Consider the following 21,188-nt stretch of genomic DNA (forward strand, 5'->3'; position numbering starts at 1 on the left):
TTGCCAATATTACTAGATCTTCAAATTAACGACTATTTGATAGTCTGTAGTAAAACTGATTTCATAGTCATTAATTGATTTCATTGTTATTAATGTTGGAGCAATGGTGTTAGGGTCAGCTGCCATTGTCAACATATTTTACTTACATCAAAGTCAAATTAGTTCAAAATAGTTAATACTAGTGGTTTATTTGGTTTGTCAGTGTTGCTAGAACTATAAATTAACGACTATTCAACGGTCGATATTAATAATGACCATAACTGTATAGTCATTATTATTAATAGTTGAATTATCATCAACAATTTATCTGCAAGCTCTGTTTTTCTAAAAATTTAGGTCGTGCTTTCTCGTTCTTGTGCCTAGTTCTCCTTCCCCGTCCATTCTGTCAGTCTTACTCTCTTTTCCCGAATTGTCTTTGTCACTCCTTTCGTCTTTAATCTATTTCCGTATCTCACTCTGTCATATACTAGGTATATTCCGGTTTGCTAAATGTTTAACGTGTAATAATTATTTAAGCGTGAAGCGTCTTAGAAATACCAGCGAAGAGTCAATATATCAACTTCAAGAACTAAAAGAATAATTTTCCCCCAAGTTTTCCAAGAAACAAATCTACTTGGAACAAATAAAAACTCAAGCATTTCAAACTGATCCTGGCTTCATTGAAAACTTTAAAACGATGAATGGAAAACTCAGTTGAGTCTTTGTGTCTGACTCATTTTTGCGAAAAGGTTAACCGATGAAGGATATCATAAAATAAAGTCCTTCGGCCATATCTATCTAATTTCTATTTTTTACGGTCACACGGTCATAGATTGTGTGAATTATTTGTGTATAATTTGTTTAACTTTTATTTAAATTGACTGTAATATGTATATATGGATAACCTGGGTCCATAGAGTCACAAACGATCCCGAGAACTCACATTGAACATTAAAAAGAAGAAGATAAGTTACTTGGGACATGTGTTTCGACACGAACGGTACCGACTTCTTCAAGTAATCATGATGGGCAAGGTCGACGGGAAAAGACGCGCTGGCAGAAGGAGGAAGTCGTGGCTCCGCAATATTAGAGAATGGACGGGAGTGACCAGCGTAGAACAGCTGATGCGCTTGGCGAAAAATAAGAAGGAGTTTGACGAGCTGACCGCCAACCTCCAGTAGTGGAGAGGCACTTTAAGAAGAAGTAATATGTATTGTTATAATGAAAAAACACATTTTTAATATATTGCCAAATACAAGAAACGGGCGAAGCTGGAGGTGGGGTTACGTCCCATGGTGTCATATTATGCATACCCGTCGTAATGAAGACCGTACACTTCGTAGTAACTTAGAAATTAAACATAATCTAGTTTTGTAAGAAAATTAACTGCCACCCGTTTGTTAATAAACTACGTTTTATTTTAATTAAATTCGTTTAAAGATTTTATTAGACACTTAATGTGTTTTGTTTGTTTGAAATATTTTAATTTATATGAAATTACATTAAGAATAGAAAATAAATAAATGTAACCTCATAAAATTTTCAAATTATATAGATCTTAATGAGATGTGAGACTTTTGAGGTTTTGTTAAACGTTTAGCTTAAATACTTCTAAAGAGTTAAAATCATGGTTAAGGCGACTTTTAATCCTAAAAAGTCCTATTTTGGTTGTATTCTTAGGGACTTTTAACCTAAATGCACAACCTTGTAAGGTTTATAACTAATTTATAACAACAAAATGTAAAGGTTCACAACCTTAACCTTACCTAACCAACTAAGCTCTTCCGTTCGATTTTCCAATTTACGCTGATAGATTCTTTCTACATGCGCAGTTACCTCACAGTGACACAGCCTTTAGGGGCGGGACCTCATGCGGTAAATAATGATTGCAAAAATTTAATTTTCGCATTTCATCCTAGAAAGTAGTTTTGAAGTAATATATATTTTCTTAACTGAATTAAAAATTACCATACATGGTAATTAATTTGCCAATATTTCCTTCCAGTGGTGGCCTGGAAGACATCGCTCGAAAGCAATACCGCCTGTTACCTTCATTTTTATTAATTTATTCTAATTGTACTGAGTTATTGCAGATTATAATATTTGAAGTTAATAATCTAAATTTGGTAAGCCTTTAATATTTGGAGTGGATTTCCCAGTTCACGTCATCATACTGTCACAATGCTTTATGCTAAAAATTTGGATATACGGCCGTAGCGTGAATGGACATTAGAATTTAGCATACGTACGTTTGGCAACTTAAAAAAATTGTCACAGACAGAAGTCAAATTCATTGGAAAAATCATGTGTGAAGATATAATTCTACTTTGTCTTCACTGTGCTATGATTTTAAAAATAAAGAACAAAAAATCTGAGATGCAACAGTACTCGTCTTGGCCTCAGATATCTGTATTTCTTTATTGTTTTTGACGTGATAACGTCTTTAAAATCATTTTAGTCGGGTGACATGTTCAGAAACTTGTGTCACACCAAAACCTCACGAGCGCGATCGCAGGTATAACGAGAGAGAGACGGACCGATCTCCCGTCTCATCTCGAGCGCTGCCAGTCATTCCGTGAATGTATGAAGAAAAATGTATATCATAGTCGAATAAGTAAACTTGTCATTTTACACCCGAAATTTATCATCAAAAGTGTGAATAAAACGATAGATGTAATTTAAAATTTGAAAATATTGTTATCTTCATTAATTCCTTACTTCCCAAAAACTTATATCACCAATAAGACGTTATCACGTAAACATCTCGATCGTAAACCTACTTTACAAACAACCAATATTATTTTTTTTTTAAACACCGATTGACCTAGTCCTATTCTAAGCTGGTGAAGCTTGTATTATGGGTACTAGGCAACGGATATCAATCTACATACTATAGATATATAGACATATAAATATATATTTAAACACCCAAGACCTAAGCACAACACCAAATGCTCATCACATCGATGTTCGTCTCAACCGGGGATCGAACCCGGGACCCATGGATTCGCAGTCAGGGGTACTAACCACTAGACCAATGAGTCGTCGAAGTTTTCTCCTTCATGTGTAAGTAACACACGCCATAACTTTTGCATCTTAGGCATGGTGATTTTCTCACGACGTTTTCCTTCACTGTACTAGCGAGTGTTAAATCCATTCATGCTCAGCAAGGAAATGAACATTAAAAAAAACTTGGACCACTTCAGTACTTTACATTCTTAGAGGTGTATTATTTAGTAGTCAAACCACATCCGATTCATACATAAAATATTCCTTTTTATATGAGATATAGAGGAATTTCCATGAATTTTCTTTGAACCTCCGATCCCGGTGAACATCTGATCAGCCTTTTATCAAGCCATTAGCATCGGCCGGTCGTGATCGCAATACTAATGCTGCGATTTTACTTTTATTGCTCGACATAAATATTTCCCTAACACAGTACAGTATTGTATATCTACTGTTGATTTAATCGATTTAGAGAATGTTTTTAAAGGAGTAAATAAAGTTTACTAGGCCATTTTTGGGAAGATCAACTGTAATGAAAATCTTTTTTGTTCATATAATTTATTTTGTCTGTTTCATTTTAAATAACTATTCTTGAAACCAAGGATAATCTAGTGGAATCTAATTTCTTTTAAAATCATCGAAATTATTTAATTAAGTTTACCAATAGTACAAAAATATATTTTTAAAACAAAACGAAATATTAAACGAATAAAAAAATTATCAAAAGCAAAAAATAATTTCACTTTTCGTAAGCAACTTTATTTGTTTGCATAGTCAAACGTTTGGAAATTAAATCTTATACAATTTCGTAAAGTTCACGTATTTTTTAATACCACACACATGACTGCTACTAAAATCACTTTCTAGTTTGAATTATTATCTACGTTAATTATTACATAAGTTCTCGTATGTACATTATTGGATGTTGCAGTATAATACTGTATACTTTTAGTTATTATTATTATGTTAGTCAAGAATATTGTATATTTGTGTATTATAAAGTGGAAAATAAATATAGTTTAAAAAAACTATAAAACACGCTTTTAAAGCACATCAAACTAAAAAGTGAAAAATAATTCCTAATTTAGGCTGAAAATGGTAATGAACAAAATATACTGGTATTATTGTGAAAAAGCGTTGGGCGCTCTGTGCCATATTTTTCGTCTATCGAGCCCCACGCTTTTTCACAATAAAACCAGTTTTTTTTAGCTATATTTATTTTCCACTTTTTAGTCCTAGCAGCAATACGTGTTGTCTCAATTTAATCGTAATGCTTTGTGGACTTAAAAAAAATTTCATTGTTTTTTCGAGATAAACCTATGAAATTATTATTTTGTCGCTGATTCTTTATAAGTGTACAAAGTCTGAATTAAATCTGTCCGTTTAAAGTGGGTCAAAATCGAGTCCGAATGAGTCGGTTACATACATACATACATACATACACACAAAAAAAAATTTGAGTATGGACCACAAGAAAAAAACGAAGAATAAATGTCGTAATAATTTTTGTCGATGACCATAGAGTTCTTTAAACTCTCGTTATCTTAATTTAACGGTTAAAGAGTCATATGTTTGACGTATACTTAATTAAATTATAAGCTCTCTTGCTTAAATTCTCTCGTCTATAAAGTATTAGTGGAGAGCCTAATCAAAAATGAAATGTTGTTTATTTTCCCTAATCTTATGGTATATGATTGAGGATTCTCCAAGAATTATTGTTTTGCTGTGTAGTTATATAAACCGCTTTTATCTCTTTGCCTAAATTTTGAAATGGTGAATGTGAAAAAAGAACTATGACACATTCGATATTAATATACGTAAGATAATTAAATGAATTTCTTATTATCCCTGGCTGGATCATACGAGTATCTTCGTCTTCTAGTAATTATGGAAGTGTCGGAATGAATAAAGGAGGAGGAGGATCTTCGAAATCTAGCCTCTAAAATTATTTAGCTATCCAGCATGTTACGTAGAGCGTTTCATATCCGAAATCCTTTTACAACCACTGTAGGGAATATGCAAACTTTTCTTCCTCAGATATAAAATGATTTATTTAATAGAAATAATCAATAATTTTTGTTACCTTATTTGTTCTTCTAACTAAACAAATTTGTGATATTTTATTGTAGTCAAAGTTTTGTCTCTATGCACATTTTAAAGCCGTTAAATACTTTGATAAAAGATTAACAGAAAAAGCATATTCCATAACAGAGATCATAAAATATACTTTTGTTTCACTGCGCAGTTTAATATAGTAAGGTTTGAAATAGGTTTGTCATTTGTTTAAATCGTGTATGTAATTTATTTAAACATCATTATCTAAAGACTAGTCTAACCTTCTTGTTAATAAAAGATGTGACTAAAGTCAATCATTTGTCTCTTTTTGTCACTTTCCTTTTACGTTGCGATGAAGAGAGACAGATAAGTGCTTTTGTGCAAATCGATTTAGATTTTACGAATAAAGAGTACAAGCTTTTAATTTACTCCATTTGATTTGTAACAAAACTGACCGGATCCGGCTTATTTAAGAATCAACGGCACTTTTGATAAGATTTTATATTGATTCTTAATAGCTCATTGCCACAAAATTAAAAATATCTTGTTATTGTTACATACTTAAATGATATGTTAAAATTTTAAGTACTAAATGACTTAACTAATTTTAAAACTAATTCTAATATTTAAACTACCTTAAATATACGTAACAATAAATGAAAAAAAAAATCACTACACTCATCCATGTATGTTTTATTAAAATAAATTTGGTAAAAACTACACAAACATTTATTATATTTTAAACTAAATTAAAAATATTAAAAAGTATTTACCTATAGAAATATAAGCATTATCAAGGTCCCACAAATTAAGGAAAAACTCGGCCATCACACAATTACATGTCATTCCACACACGCAACCACTAATGTGTCATTTAATTAATATAATTAAACTATTCCCAAATTCGCGTACTACTCGAAGTTTGAAGGGCGAAATCGCCTCCATTCAGCGCGTGTTTTCAGCTGGAACGCTGAAAAGGTACTGACTACTGAGATGGCTGTATATGTGACTTTTCACAATAACATAGGTAGTTATTTATCTATTGGCATACAAAGACCGTTTAGTTAGGACAAATTTAAAGTGATGTAAAGAAAATAACGCAATGTATATGCTGATAGCGTAAGGACAACTTTTGCCTTAGAAGATTTATGAATGCTTTAGTGAATTAAAGGCTTTCATTGTAATAGGTTTCATTGAACACTGTCAGAATGTCAATTGAAGGCTAGCTTTTATTTCGTAGCCCTATATTAATTCTAAAACTATTATAATTTTAAATACCTGTCCTATATATTATACATTATAAAAAATATTATTATTAAATATTTACTCTAACGTCTCCTGTAATGCAGTCAGTTTGAATTTGAATAGATTGGGTTAAATATCAGTAATAAATTCAATACCCCTTAATTCACTCGATTTATTTTGAAGACCTGCAACAAACGACATGATATCGGGGTTCGTGTAGGAGGATCTTATCGATCGATTAGTCTTCTTCTAGTACATAGGGCACTAGTTGCTGTTCTTACACGAAAAAAAATGTGTTTTAAATCAAAACATATAAACTTCTATAATTTATCATGGTGAAATATAATATTTATTTATTGATTAGTACTTCGTTGCATTAATAATTAAATAAAAATGAGGGCAACTGGCCTTATCGCTTTCGAACGATCTCTTCCACTTCTTTCACAGACAACCACTGTTTAAAAAAATATATTCAATTAGATAAGGTAATCAAGATATTGTGCGCGTCTTACAATTGAAATCTTCCTTGCTGACAATAAAATATATGCTATATACATTCCCTATAAATCAACGATCTATTTCCATACTCCATTCGAATTGTTTACGAGGGTAAAGGTTGCCCTTGTTTAGCATAAATACTGCCCAAGCCTTTATTAGATAGCCTTGGACGTTTTAATGAAGATGGAACTGCTATATATAGTATGTTAATGGTTTTACTGTCCAGTACTAGGAAAGTACAGAAATAGGAATTTACTCGAACAGGGAAGGAAACAGTGACGAACCCGACGTTCAATTGTTTCTTAGATAATGATTATAAACTGTATGTAAACATTTTCGTTTACCTTAAACTACTTTGTCGAAGCGGTCTTATTAAGTCGCAGCTAGGTGAGGGGTACCGGGTTCGATTCCCGGTTCGAGGGCAAGTTTTAATTTAATTTAAATTTGTTCTCGGCCTTTGGGAGGGTTGTGCGGTACCGGGCGAGTGCTTAAACCGTACATGGAGGGCACGGTCGAATTTCTAAGGCAAGCAGTGAGTATGCTACCTAAGAAAGGAGACTGTGAAGGCTTAGAACGTAGCAATACGTTCTAGGCCGAGGATGGCAAAATTACAAGTGCGAATTATAAAAATCTTATACTTGACGCTGCCTAAAACACAAACTGTGCCAGCGCCAAAAAAAAAAATTTGTAAACATTTTCGTTTACCTTAAACTACTTTGTTACTTATAATTAAATTCAGTATTTATGGATGATTAAAGTATTATCTCTATTAGTAAAACAACATTTTAAATGAAAGTTTAATATTGAAAAAAATCTGAAACAAATAAAAGGGTAAATAATTTAAGTAAAAGCCTTCGTGAGCTCGCTTTAAATCCAACCGCAGCCTGATATCGCACGAACCTTTCACAATTGGTAAAGATTCAACCGCGTTTAACAAACCAATTAGCGAAGTCCTTTATTTGCTGAGTTACCAAGTCAGGCGCCTGCTAGTGACGTTTAATGTCCAAATAAGTCAATGGGAGCAAAATTTAAAAATCTAATTTTGGGGAAAGTTCTGAACACTATTTTGTTCGAGGAGAGATAGAATTTTGTTCGAAATTTGATTTTAAGCCGTGAAGCCACTTGTGAAGTTTTTTATATTACATTTTAGTGTTTAAAATTATAAATATTTAATTTTGATTTTTAGCTACATTAAGTAATTTGTTTAATATAATAACAAATATAAAAAATTGCATATTTAATATTTATTTATACTTTAGACTTGTAGCCTCTACTACATATGAATATGATAGACAGATTTCTGTTTTTTTTATATTTTACCTTAACATAGTTCTGTACTCAAAATTTATCATTCAGCGACTGTCCGAGATAATTTTTTGTTTCGGAATTCGAACTCTAGATATACACAATAAACTTAAAGCACAAAGTAACAAAATAATAATGCGATAATAACATTATGGACATACGGACATGTTTTTAAACGTATTCAGTACATACTATTATAAAGAAAAAACTTAAATATCTTTCGAAAGGCTTAATTAATGTTGGTCTAATAGATAAAAACTTCCATCTTGGCAACTAACGGATATAAACCCGAGTCATGTCAATAATATAAATTAGCATTGACATCTGATAAAAGTTTTATTTAAAGGAATATAAATTGGTCTATATTTTATGTTACTGACACGTTTGTTGCTTATTTAAAAATAGCGCCGAATTAGAATGTTATTATGCACAGTAATCTGTGTCTCACAAACGTCAATGATTTCAGTAAATTGTCATAGAGCTAAATCACATAAATGCCTTTTACATAGAGACTATAACCTTCGCCCATCGACTCTGTTTATTTGAACAAACATCGATTGAACACTGTAATCACAATGGAATTGCATGCGCCATACTCGACAAATAGTGCGTAATTGTACAGTCTGTAGTTGCTTTAGTGTTTCCCCACGTTATACATTTTCTTATTTTATACAGAGCCTTATGCATAAAGTTATTGGACTTTAATCTTATCTTTTTACATTGAGCAAGTAGGATTTTTTAGCACTATATCAATACAGACACTTTTTTTTTCAAGATTTTTTTTTGAAATCGGTAAGTCCTAGATAATGCATAACCTATCTCTTAATCCATTTCCATCTCTTCCTCAGTAATTCAAAGGCATAATTCTAACAAGAAGATTTTAGTAAATCGGACTCCGGCTTGTTATTTGAATAAAACGCTTGTTAAATGTCATGATTATGAAACTGTACAGATTTGTTTTGGATTAAAAACAAGTCTGTAAAGTTTCAGTAATATGACTTTGTCTTTCTTTTATCTGTAAATTATAAAATCGTAACATTAGTCACTATAGGAGGCTTTGAAATTAATAATAACAATAATCTTTATTCATTTTTCTCACAAAAACTTAGTACATAAACAAGTGACAGTTATATACTACGACGTTTTGCCATGTATATCATTTATAATACAAAATAGGGGTTGATCGTAGAGGGGTGAAAATTAGGGGTTGTGTGTATTTTTTAATGCTGTATCATAAAAAAAAATTATCTAAATATTTAAAAAAAAAGTTTAGGAGTGGACTACCTTTAACGTTTAGGGGGAAGAAAAATAGATGTTGTCCGATTCACAGATATACCCAATATGCACAAACACAAAATTTCATGAGAATCGGTCAAGGCGTTTCGGAGGAGTTTAACTACAAACACCGCGACACGAGAAAGTTATATATTAGATAAGTAAATAATTGTCTTTCATCTATTTAGGGAAAATACTAATTTGTGTGAGACTGATGCCTGCTAAAGGTAAGAGTACCTGTGTTACAGGTCATCAGGCCTCCACCACTTCGGATCGACAGAAGGTCTTAAAAAGTAGAGAAAAATTTATTGTGAATAAACAATCATTATTACATAGGCATATATGCTTAGTATACTAAATTGGCAATATAAAAATCTTTTACATACACGAGTAAGACCTACAAATGAATACATTTTTTGTTGTGTTCTTTAAAATTCTAAACGGTTTTAACGAAACCCGAATGCGCAACGTTCGAACAGTCTTAAGGCCGATTTACATTATCTTAGTGTTTAGGAGAGTGCTTTAGTACAACTTGCAAGGCAAGTTCTTTAGTGCTTTAGTGCGTTGCGAGGGAACGTTTACATTTCTTCCAGTAGAGTATCATTACAGCGCCACAATGAACGCGCAACGACGATTCTCGGGGGGTGCGCGGGCGCGGGAAGGTTATCACTCAAAACAAAAATAAAAAGCGATTCTATTTTAATTCAACTTGAAAGTCAAGTAGAACCGTACTAAAGCAAGTAGCGTTTACATGTTTCAACTAAAGTACTATCCTAAAGCTTTCTCCTAAACACTAAGATAATGAAAATCGGCCTTTACTTCTTTATATATGGACACTACTAATTAGTAACGTGTAGCAGTATGATCGAGGGATATGCGACAGGGGTGTGAGAGAGGAGCAAATATTATGCTTACCGAATTATTTTTGTCCTTTTTCTTTCTCTCTCAGCGCTTCCTGCTGAAGAATTTAATTATGTGCCCTTTGCATTTAAAAATTCATTTTACCAAATCGAGTTAGGCCTTTGTTACTAAGGGTATAGTGTAGCGATATATTTATTACTTACTTTGATACTTTACAATCATTATTTTTAATGTCTATATTATAACAAACATCGCCGCCACAAAATTTTTATTTACAACTACCTACTTTTTATGTAACGTCTATTAGGTCAGGCTTTATTAGTAGTTGAGTTACTAAGAATATGGTAGAGAAAGAAAATGTTTATATAGAATTTATATTTAAACAATCTTTATTGATGCGCTGTAAAATTGTTAACCACTTAAAAACTTTGTTTACCATAGTAGCCTAAGTAATAAATATTAATATATAAAAATCTCGTGTTACAATGTTCGTTCCCATACTCCTCCGAAACGGCTCGACCGACTCTTATAATTTTTTTATGCATATTCAGTAAGTCTGAGAATCGGCTACTATCTTTATTTCAAACCCTTAAGTGATAAGGGGTGTAAAAACCATAACCCCAAAAAAATTATTTTTATTTTTAGACACTTTTTTAGTTTTCATTTTTTTATGATACAACATACAAAAATACATACAACCCCTAATTTTCACACTTCTACGATCAACGCCTATTTTTTATTTGGTTATTTAAAACTTATGACTTGAATTCAGAGGTTTATATAGAGAAAAATTCACAGAAAAATCTAGGGTAGCATAGCAAAATGTTCCATGTTGGTATATGTACAAAAAGGATAGGCTAAGTAAAACCATATTAAGGAGAAACAAAGTTTTCGGGGGCAGTTAGTATATTTCTATTTGGAACAAGGCTTTATTCAGTAACAAAGAGTGCCTCAGAGACTGTTTAATATTATCCTGTGATGTACTTGTAATGATGCACCTCAGGCGACTCGGCTCAGATTCATAATTCTGTAGTTAAGTTTATGCAAATTTTCAGCCAAATGTTTAGCAAATTAACTACTTTTTGAGTTGAATTCCTACGAAGTTTGGTATATTAAACCAATAACATCATGTCAATTGTCACAGCTATGACAATCGCCTGTCATATGTCAAGCCAACATTTGACGTTATTTCTATTTCAAATATCGTAGAAATTGTTCTATATCATATCATAATATGAAAAGAGACACTTTAACCAGCAGTGTTTTTGTAGGTTCTAGCGTTTTTGATACGTGGAATTAAATCATAGATATTTTGTAGGAAAAACTCTGTGAGATTTAAATTAACATATACTTTTAGTGACCGGCGTTAAAACATTATGTTTGGAACCTATTTGCTTTCTTTAGTGATTAGGTTTTTAAAGTCAAGGTGCTTTTATAGCGTGACCAAAAATTTAGAACATAAGTTTGACAATTACTTATAAATTACTTAGCTTCTTATCATGACATTTGCATGCCTATTTATATATGGATGATTGTGCAGATTTTTCTTGTTGTTCGATTTTTTTATTTTGTACCACAATCTTGGCAAATAAAGGATTTATTTATTTAGCTATTAAGAAAAACGCATGAGAATATGCATGAACAAAAAAAATCTACGACATCAGATAAATATTAACAATACGGGAAATAAATTTGATTGATTACCCGTATTTTTATATGGACATGACATCGCAACCATGATGAATCCAAATTTTTCTAAAAGGCCGATTGTATTAACACCTAATTCTACATTGGATAACAGCCGAATCGAATAACTTATACTAGATAAATTACTTGAGGATAAGTTCAAAGACGTTTTAACTTTGATTCAAGTAATAATTAACTCCCATAGCAATCAAATATGGGTCTAGGGTACCTGATCCAAATCTTAATACTCTCATATCGAATTTGTACTTTTGCTATGACAAAACATAAGTGACAATTTATTATGGTACTTCGAGTAAAACTTAAATAAAATAATTCCTAATTTAGGCTGAAAATGGTAATGAACAAAAATACTGCTTTTATTTTTCACTTTTTAGTTTGATGTGCTTTAAAAGCGTGTTTTATAGTTTTTTTTAACTATATTTATTTTCCACTTTTTAGTCCTAGCAGCAATACGTGTTGTCTCAATTTAATCGTATTACTTTGTGGACTTAAAAAAAAAATTCATTGTTTTTTCGAGATAAACCTATGAAATTATTATATTGTCGCTGATTCTTTATAAGTGTACAAAGTTTGAATTAAATCTGTCCGTTTAAAGTGGGTCAAAATCGAGTCCGAAGGAGTCGGTGACATACATACATACAGGTGAAGCTAATATAAAGCGTGTAATTAACAATGGAACATTCATTATAACATTTTTAATTATCTTGAGTTCGTTCTATATAAATTGATTAGGGGTATTTAATTAATATAATTAATTAAACGCAAACATTAACGGGAATCACTCAAGTGATGAACTGGCAAGTGAGAGACGTTACTAACGTCTTTAATCAAGGTACCAATCACACTAATTGATTCACAGATCTTTGCGGGCGTTATGAAAGCTAAGTGCATATTGAAGTGCATCTTAAGAAATAAATAATTTCATGACGAACTATTAAAAGATTTTCAGTATGAATATACACAGTGCAAACCAAAAAGTGGAAGTTGTAAACTGGTAAACGCGAAGTCAAAATCATTTATTAATTTAGGTAACGTAATGTACACTTATGAACGTCAATAAAGATAAACATCAAATGCTAAATGCTCTAATTTTACATTTACTGCCAGTTCTCAAATCTTGGCGAAGAACTGGCAATAAACTCTCCGCCACTCTTTTTAATCGCCAAGTTTTTGTTTTACACAATGTTTGTAAGGAGCTGCAACCATCACACCATGTTCCACATGACATCTGAAGTAAATTATAGTTAATTAATAATAAAAAATATTTTTATTTTAAACAAAGATATTTTGTCTATCAGCAGTAGGCATGGTGAAATACTGGCGAACGACTGATCAGTTTAACCTTATTTTTAAAATTGCCTGATTTTTATTACCTAAACCCCTTATTAATTTTTTTTGTACAAGCGAATTTCATTACATAACAGTGCGAACCAAAAAAACTACACAATTGACATTTCGTTCGCTCATGAAAATTTTGTTTTTATTTCAAAATGTATGTTTATGATACATAATCAAACCCTAAACGTAGTAAAAAGAAAACAGATACAATAGGGTAGGTATTTTAAATTTTGAATCGATTTCAAATTATTATAAGTGAATTTGATAAATCTTGGTATATTGTAAATTAGATTCCTGGAGATATATAATAATAGATACGGAAAATGTATTATTATACATTATATTTTTTTTTAAGTTTATGTTTAAATTATGTTCTACACAATTTGATTAAATATAATTTAGTTTATTAAAATAACTTATGCTACTTCCTATTGGAAAATGGAATTTTTAGAAAATTGATTACAATCAATATCGGCAATATAAATCTCAATGTTAGCCCACCACACAGACTTTTCTTACTTCATTCAAATGGATGTTTGTCTCTGACAAAGTACGCAAAAATTTCAATTGTTTACATTTTCGGTAACAATTTTTAATCAACTTACGTATTACGGTTAAAAACAAAGACGTTATTATAAAGCACCGGCAAACGTTTAGCAATTCAATATTGTTAGAACGCGGCAAAGCGAGAAGTGGCCACAGTGTTCCCTGTTATATGAAGCAGGGTTTTACTTGTTATTAGGGTTGACACTAAAATCACTTTTATATAATTTTGTGTCGTATTATTTACATCACGAATCTCATTATATTCACAAAATATTATTATTTGTCTAATAGGCAAGTAGGTAATCAGCTTCCTGTGACACATGCCGTCGAATTTTTGAGTCTATGTCAAGCTGGTCTCCTCCACATAGAAGGAAAGTTCATTGGTACACAGCGGGTGATCGAACCTACGACCTCAGGGATGAGAGTCGCACTCTAAACCCACTAGGCCATGCCTCTCGTTCTAGATGGTAACAAACCTGATATTAATAAAATCTCCGCAAATGGGGCGCTACACTTCTCCTTCTTCTTCTTTTGGTGCCTCTCCATTAGTGAAGCCTGCCCGTCAATCTCGTGAAGCGAGTCTTTTTATGTGCTAGACGCTAGATGCAGCAACTCTTCCGCATTCACAATACCCGTCCACTCCCTAACGTTACGAAGTCATGATTCTTTTCTTCTCCCAAAACACCGTTTACCCTGGCTTTTATCCGTTATAATTTATTGAAGGAGATGGTAGCGGTCATAGTACAACACGTGGTCCAGATACGCAACTTTCCGTAGTTTTATGTTCGCCATAAGATTTTTCGACATCCCAACTCGATTATGAATATGAATATCTCGTCTTTCTCGTCAAAGACCGTCTGGATTCAGCCTATACGAATCATGTGAAGAATACCACATCTTAAATGCTTCTTCCTCTAAGCGCATTACACAGACTCAAAAGAAAAAGTAATTCCTTCTTTTGAAGGATTCTCGATTTAGTAAGGTGATTTTACTTATACAACCTTTATAATATAATATAACAAAGGCGGTATCTTTCAACCCTATTTACTTTGTACAATCAGATGTTACGATATTATAAAATATAATCTTGTGATTTAGAGTGAGCACGTTAGAATATTGAGGTAGTTCCTGCATTCTGTTAATATTCTCATTGCGAGTTTGTACTGAGTTTGGGCTGTTTTAAATAAGACCAGCCCTGCGATTCTGTAACTCACTTCACGAACTCACACAGCGGTTTTCGCATCGGCGGTCGCTCTCAAATCAGTCGTGAAGCAGTCATTTTATGATTTGGCATTCTGATAAACAATAAACTACAAGCTCCCACCTTTTCAGAATGCCAAATCATAAAATGACTGCTTCACGACTGATTTGAGAGCAACCGCCGATGCGAAAACCGCTGTGTGAGTTCGTGAAGTGAGTTACAGAATCGCAGGGCTGTTTCAAAATTTCTAGCGTCTTTGAAATTACTTTTTATTATATGAAATGCTTCGAATTTGAAATGTTGTTTAAAAACTGGATTAATTTTGTAAATAGCGCAAAATTTTCCGTATAAAGTAGTATTTTGTTACATTTTCTAAAGCTAATCTTAATTGAAGCTTATTAGACTTTAAATAAGATTCAGATACCATTAATTTAAATAATTTTATCTTAATCAAATATTATATTTATTATATTTATAATTTAGATTATGACATAATTTTATTATCAAAAATGTTAATTTAAAAAAAATACTTGTTCATGTTCCCCTTCTCACTATTGCAGTAGTGCATATTTATCACTTAAGTATTTTATAGAAGACGTAAAAATTATCATAATGTCTGGTCATCACTAATATAATATAACAAAATAAACAACGTAATTTTTACATAAGAAGTAGGCGTAAGTTGGTGTAAAATCGGACAGCTCTTTGCCACGAGCCAATTACTTCAATACATAATTTCGACTCGAAAAAAACTCGAAAATAGATTACAACTAGAAATTAAAACCGCAAAAACTTGCGGTTTTTAAACGAACCAGCCGACAGATTGTGCTGACATTTTCATTTACTTTCATTAAGCTGTGAAGTGTGAATCGGCTAAACGTGGAGCTAACGAGACACTCAGACGGTATTCAAATTAAGTTTTTATATATTTTAAACTTAAACTTCTTAAAAAGTTGAATTTGTTGTACATGCTTGTATTGAGAAGACGCAGAAGTTTTTCTCTACGAGGGGTGTGTGATTTTTCTTTAATATGACTCGACTGTAGTATAGTTGACATGAAATTTCAGGAAAAATATTAAAGAAACGCTTAAAGCTTTTCATTTTACCTAGCGAAGCTTGTTACGTGTATTGGTCTATTACGTGTCTTGGCCCTTACTCAACGCTGGGTCAAGTGAGTTCAAATCGAAATCAATTTGAATCATATTTAAGATATTCAGATATAAGAAACCATACTGTTCTGAAACACAATGTTATTGTTTCAGAAAGCCTACTTCCAACCAACCTCCAAACCAATGAGGTCGTCAAGGTGTAGTATTAATAGGTGTAAAGGAACGCAGATGAAGACACAATAATAAATAACAATATAACAAGACAAACAGCCGTCGGAAAACTCTTCAGATACGCGTTACAAACGACGCTACAGATAAAGTAAATTCCGTTTGAATAAAATACAGCGTTGAAGACGGCATTAATATTAATGCGGAAGATAATACGCTGTTGACAGTATAATACTTTTTAAATAATAAACTAATGTTAGTCAGTAAACATGACATTATAAGAGAGTCGAGAGAGGTTTAATATAGCTATGGCCATGCCAGAGATTACGTGCGAGTAAAATGCATTTACTTTTAGTAAAAAAAAAACTAAAGACAGCATTGTCCATATTGAAATTAGCCTACTTGTTCCCTGAATAAAAGACTAGTTATGGCCTACAGCTAAAGAAATCTCACTATTCCGGGCGATTTCATTGCCATGGAGAGAAGAAAATGCCGTTTAAAATATGTAACATAAAAGCGGGAAGCACAATATGAAAATATAACATATATATAATATATATATATATACCGTTTTCCTTGAATATGTTATTACTATGTTATAATATAATAAAAACCTTAGCCACAGCAACGCTTGGCCGAGTCTGCTAGTATATATATAGTATATATATATTATATAGTCTTACGGAAATGAAATGAAAAAAATACCTTCAACTTCTCAGTTCGCAAAGTCAACTCACTCTCTAAACATTCATTTACATTGTAAACAAAAGAGCGAGTCGGTTTTATTTTTATATGTAAATTAAGTTTCCCTATAGCATTTTCACACCTTAACATAATCTGGGAACTAGTGAGAATCCATAGACAATGCAATGTAGAACCTCAAACTGCAGGCTCTGTTTGTTCCTTACAAATGCATTTCTGTGGAGGACGTTAAGATCGGGCAACGTCACAGATTAATTAACGTAGATACTCAAAGACACGATCGCATCGGATTTCCGTTGTATTAGAATTAGCCATGCCACTAATAAGTTCTAAATTTAGTATTACGCTTAAGTTTGAGAAAGTTTGTTTTATTGAGGTCCATACTTTAGTATGGACCTCAATAAAACAATATATAGCTTTTTATATTATCTTGTTTTCTTCTTACTTTACCTGAACTTAACACCCATTTCGTTTATTGTCCGACAGTACATTAATTTTCTTTATGAGTATTATGTATATAGTTTATATAGAGAGGTTTTTTAGTTTTTCTTCATAGAGATTTTTCCTCTTCACAATTTTTTTTAGGCCTTATACAAATATCGAGCACAATTTTATCCTGTTTGAATCATACTTAGCAAAAAATAGCATAATATTCATGCACATCGCATTTTTTAATGTAATTAAATTATCGAAAGTTTAAATTAAATACAAAGTCATAACAGCGAGTAGCAGTGAAATTGATTCAAGCTTTTTAATTAAATGAATATGAATATTGAAACAGATGAAAAATTATTTTAATTTTATTTCACAGAGACAATAAATTAAGAGAGCAGAGAAAGCATTAATTAATCTTGGTGCACCTTTTTTCTTATTGCTGTCTTCAAAGATTTATCTTTGCTTACTGTACTTACCTATTTTATTATAGATTTATTTCCTTAGACCATTCTCAGTATGGTTTAGTCGTGCGTCTCCTAATACCGAGACGATTTTGATGGTGAATGACAATATCGTATTAAAACCGTCTTAATATCAATGGATACGTACTTGAATGATTAAATAAACACTAGAAGAAAATTCGGTTTACTCGAAAAAGAGATCCTTAGTCATAAAAATTATGCATTATGCATGAAATATTGTGCCTTCAATATAAGTTGGTACCTGATTTCTGACATTGTTCTACTTTTAGCATCAAAAGTCAAAAATCATTTATTCATGTAGGTAGCACAATGTACACTTATGAACGTCTAAAAAGAAGTACATTAAATGCTTCTAATTTTACATTTACTTCCAGTTCTCAAATCAAGGGCGTAGAACGGAAGAGAAGAACTGGCAATAAACATTCCGGCACTCTGTTTAATCGCCAAGTTTTTTGTTTAACACAACCATTACACCATGTTCTACATGATATCTTAAGTAATAAATAATAATAAAATCACTTAAAAACAAAGATCTGTCTTCTATCAGCAGGAGGCATGGTGAAATAGGAGCACGCACTTACATTCTCGTGGGAACAACACGCAAATACATAGTCGAAATAACAAACAAATGAAACAGCATACACGAATTCAAGTACGACCAGTCCACAACTTATTTTAATCTAAAACTATGTAACACGGCTACTCTTAAGCGTTGCCTAATTAAGAATTAGGCCCCATTCTTATCTATCAAGAATATAATCGTAAACAGCTATAATTAAAAAATCACAAAAGCCAAATCACTTAGCAATGTATTTCAGCACGGAAATGCAATATATTACGAGTCCTCGTTGCGGAATGAGAGACGTTTTAACATGTAAATGACTAGATACTGTTTACTCCTGCTCCCATCTGTCGGTCTGTCATTAGCTTTGCTCTCGTATTTGCTAATGAACTGCACTGAGATCAGCTGGATTTGTACGAATACAATATATGCTAGGTTTGTTAACTATGTCAATTTATGTAGCTTTCGTCTGTTTCTATACGTAATTTCAACAACATCTGTTACCTTCCGTAGTTCTTAAGTCCAAAAGGCGGATAGCATGTTTGTTCGTACGAGAACTATTTTACAACTCGCTTTATATTATGGTACACTTTTCGATTTATATATATCGATAATATAAACATTTCTAGCAGCACAAACGTGTGAATTGTCGGAAAGAAATAATATTCGAATGCTATTTTAGTACCAAATAAGCCCACGTGGCGCTGCTCCAGATTTCATAGATTTTTTGTTTTTGTATGTTTCATATTGTTCGTAAAGGCTTTATTTTGTGTGACATTCAATAAGTAATATATCTATCTAATACTGCTCGGCTTTTTGATAATTATATATGGGCTTAGTAGGTGCAAGTTGTAAGATTTATAAAATTCTACATAATATAGTACAATTTGTTCGAAATTATTCTTGTACATTGATGTAATGTCGCAAAATCCTACCGAAAAGGTAATTTTTAATCCAATTCGCCGACGCTGCATATTAATTATATTCATTAAAAATATTTACGGGAAGCAAAAATGCCGCGATTGGTCCATTAATTATTGGAAAATGTAATAAGGAGCAATGTTGTAATAAATTTATGACCTTATGAAAGCGTAATGAAAAAATTATGAATGTAATATTGCGGTTGTTTGTTTTGGTCGATAAAGTTTTATGGCGCATATATAGATGTATCTTTTTTAACTATTCTCTTTTTTTTCTTTTTTTTGTACCTATATATATCAATAGTTTAGTGTTTTCACTTAAAGTCTACCTAGCTTATATGATTATACTATGATACAAAATTAATGTCGTTTTTCTCTCAAATAGGAAGTTACCTAAATACTGGAGACATTAGGTATTAAAAGTATTAAAATATAATTTTGTATGATATTTTGATGTTTTTTCTCCGAAACTTTACGTTTTCGTTTTTTTTAAATAACAGGAGGCAAACAGGCAGGAGGCTCATCTGATGTTGAGTGATACTGCCGCCCATACACAGTCTCTATGAAAGGGGGATCGCGAGTGCGTTGCCGGCCTTTTAAGAATTGGCAAATTGGTGCGCGGCAAACACTGCCTTAAAAAACACTCAGTTGAGGAACGACGGACGTGATACGGGTGGAATTTCGCATTCTGCCTCGACGTCCGATGATATGCTGCAGGCATGAATCCGAACAACTCCTGTGAACACTCAAGGTGCAGAGAGATCTCACATCTCTACGCCACGCCGATCAAGCTGCTCGGAAACTGGCTGGTCGTCGATAATTCGAGCTTTTACTGGTGAGCTCCTGCTTAGGTGTGGGGCTGAATTTGCGCTTTATACTTTATAAAGCGCAGGCTTGCTCGGAGTAAAGTATGGCTCCTCTCCGATACTAGCTGAGGCTTTGAGAAGAGTGTTTTCAACAGAGGGTGTTTTTTTTAGTGAAAAACGCGCTGACCATCGCTGGCCTTGGCCTTCTAGATACCTCAAGAGCTGGCCGTTAATATTGGTTTCTATTATTTTGGAAAACAGGGATGTTATAGCTATTGGGCGATAGTTGGACGGATCAGAGCGGTTGCCTTTCTTAGGGATGTATTGTAGAAGTATTCCAGCACATCGGGAGTATAGGTACCGGAACAGGCACGTTAGGGCCGCAGCCAACACTGAAGCACGTACCACAATTGGGGGTTGCTATCAGGTTCGTTTCGATGTAATTGAAACAACTGTTTAGGAGGAGTGTAATTTAAAAAACAAAAGATTAAGGTTTTGTTGGAGTAAAATTTGCTATCAACAGTATTTTCTTTAGTTAAATAATCCGTTAAAATTATTTAATACAAAAAAATTTTCCACTAGCTTGTATCATCTCGTTACAGATATAAGAAAAGTAAATTTTTAATCAGTGTATAAATATCTACATTTGTGATATAATAACACGACTTAATCAAATGAAATATTTCAAAATTTCAAACGAGGATGTACCGTACTCTATTAATACCTTTTTCCAACCTATTAGATATTCTTTGATGAGTGATCATACAAGACATATCCTTGTACTTCATTAAACTTCCATTTAATTAAATTTAAGTACGGTTAACAAAATATTAAACGTCCAATTTTTAAGAAAATTATATTTAATATGAAAGTACTGATTTGACTAAATAATTGTTTCGGGAAAGGAGTAGGTTCGTCTGTACGTTGTTTGTGAGAGAGTTGTGGTATAATAAAGGTGGCTGTAATTTTAAATAAAAACGTAAAA

The 21,188-nt window shown here is 32.3% G+C and overlaps 1 protein-coding gene across 1 annotated transcript in view; it reads right to left on the reverse strand.

Annotated features, from left to right (window-relative positions):
* The window catches only part of LOC125053606, a 51,418-nt gene extending 45,410 nt beyond the window's left edge, over positions 1-6,008 (reverse strand). Inside the window, exon 1 of the mRNA XM_047655032.1 lies at positions 5,817-6,008. The gene's annotated coding sequence lies outside the window, so the exon portion shown is untranslated. The remainder of the gene's footprint in view (positions 1-5,816) is intronic.
* Positions 6,009-21,188: the final 15,180 nt, after the last annotated feature.

The sequence above is a fragment of the Pieris napi genome, chromosome 11 (assembly GCF_905475465.1).
Source record: "Pieris napi chromosome 11, ilPieNapi1.2, whole genome shotgun sequence".
NCBI classification, from domain to species: Eukaryota; Metazoa; Arthropoda; class Insecta; order Lepidoptera; family Pieridae; genus Pieris; species Pieris napi.